General features: G+C 33.6%; 1 protein-coding gene across 1 annotated transcript in view; it reads left to right on the forward strand.

Moving 5' to 3' along the window:
- The window catches only part of LOC107674758 (potassium voltage-gated channel subfamily H member 7-like), a 122814-nt gene that overhangs the window by 79317 nt on the left and 41111 nt on the right, over positions 1 to 2386 (forward strand). The gene's annotated exons all lie outside the window — the stretch shown is intronic.

Raw genomic sequence — 2386 nt, forward strand, 5'->3', positions numbered from 1 at the left:
CAGACAGATAGATAGATAGATAGATAGATAGACAGACAGACAGACAGACAGACAGACAGACAGACAGACAGGTTTATTATAGTTAACTAAAACGATAAAAAAAATTGTGTTACTTGAAATAAAATTAACATTAACATTTAACAAATTTAAACTTATTTCAGCTAGTTGCCAAGAAAACATCAAATTTTATTGAGTTTACTGATGTAATAAAATAACAAAAACTAAAAAATAGAAAAATAAAAGTTAATAAATTATATAGACAAATTAAAAAAAAAAAACACACAAAAAATTTTACTAAAGCTTTACCTAAAATAAAAATAAAAACAGAAAATATACAAATAAAAACTTATATAAAATAATATATTATGCATAATATTATACTTAATATTTTTTAAATACATTTTTATACATTATTTGATCAATATAAACTCTTTTGTAACATTATAAATGTCTTTACTGTCACTTTTGATAAGTTTAATGTACCTGTGCTGAATAAAATTATTAAAAGAAACATAGTGACCCCAAACTTTTGAATAGTAGTTTTTATAATATAGTATATGTACAAAGGGCTTTTAAAAGCATGAAATAAATGAATGTGAATGCTAACAGATGGATATTACAGACTTCCTCGTTTATGAATGCTTCACATTGATTTAGCAAAGTAAAATCGGTTGTTTTTCCTTCAAGTTTCTCAATAAGACCCTCAGGTGAGGATGTGCTTCTGCTCTATTTCTCCTCCATGGAGTTTGAGTTAATCGATGTGTCGCAAGCGTAATCTGTGTGAAATATTGCACGCCTCAAGTGCTTCATGATTCCACTGGAAATCCAATAGTCTTGTGAACGAGCACAAACAAGCTGTAACAAATTCTCCTGCACAACATTAAATGATGCTAACAGACATGTGTATGCAAATAAATGCTAATGAGGTTACCACTTAACCTCAGGGATATTAAGACGAGAGCAAGAATACAGGGCAACCAGCAGTAATTATTCAGTGTGTCACATCCTCGCAACGTACCTCAACCATATTTAGCATCTTTTTGTGACACCGAAATGCATCAAAAGAGCACGAGTGCATGAAGACGGATTTTCTACCACCTCTGGGAAATGGATCTCCAAATATTGGCAAAACACAATTAAGTAGCACTGCGACAGTCGCTGTGTGAGAGGCTCAAGCGTGAATTGAACTTCCCCTTTAATCCACGTAGCTGGATGTGTGTTTGCACATTAGATCTGTTCCAAGCACTAGCAAGCCGCCTAACCAGATAGCATTTATATGCATTTTTCTAAAGGTATGACTACTTCCAGGTAGCATTGCATGTTTTTTTCACGGAAATCTCAAAAATGCATGGCACATGGTGGACAAAGCAATAGAAATGTTAATAATAAACACGCTACCATTTAAAAAATGTTGGGGTCAGTAAGATTTTTTTTTTTTGTAAGATATTAATAGTTTTATTAAGCAAGGAAGGTTTAAATTGATCAAAAGTGACAGTAAATACATCAACGCTGTTCTTTTGATCTTTCTATTTCTATATTTTTATCAGCATATTAGAATGATTTCTGAAGGATAATGTGATGAGTAATGATGCTGAAAAATTCAGCGTTTCATCATTGGAATAAATAATATTTTAACATATATTCAAATGGACAATGGGTATTTTAAATGGTAATAATATTTCACAATATTACAGTTTTTTCTGTATTTTTTACTGCAGTCTTGATAAGCAAAAGAGACTTCCTTAAAAAAAAAAAAAGAAATAAAAAATGTAAAAAATAAATACAAGCTGTTTTACCCGATATTTGTATGTGCATTTTAGGCTTATAGCTTAACATTGTTAATGTCAAAATCAAATGGTAAATATGCAGCCACCTTCTAAATAAGTCACTTATTAGGTGCCACTTCAGTTAGGATGCTGTCGAGAAAGTAGCCACCTATGTAGGCAGCACTTCAAGGTTAGTGACTTTTGTAAATATCCTTCAGTGAAAGTCAAAGTAACACACAGTACTGGGTCAAACCTCGTGGTAACGTGTCCGTCTCCTGACCAGCCGTGAAGGGATGACAGCCCATCCAAACGACACGAGTCCTCACTTCAGACTCGTCGACTCGTTCACTGAGCAATTCTCACATTACCTTCCCCAACCTGCCTGGATGTGTGAGAGAAAAAGATACATAATTCATCACATTCTTAGAAGAGAAAGAGAGAGAAAAATCGACTTTCACTGCTGATCACTGCTGCTGCCGTCATAATTTCTAATCAAGTATTTATCAGGAAAAGACGCCTCATTTGCTGACTGTCAAAGGTGGTTAAATCCTGCAGTAGGGTGTGTGTGTGTGTGTGTGTGTGTGTGTGTGTGTGTGTGTGTGTGTGTGTGTGTGTGTGTG

The sequence above is a fragment of the Sinocyclocheilus anshuiensis genome, unplaced genomic scaffold, assembly GCF_001515605.1.
Source record: "Sinocyclocheilus anshuiensis isolate Anshui unplaced genomic scaffold, SAMN03320099.WGS_v1.1 scaffold680, whole genome shotgun sequence".
NCBI lineage: Eukaryota > Metazoa > Chordata > Actinopteri > Cypriniformes > Cyprinidae > Sinocyclocheilus > Sinocyclocheilus anshuiensis.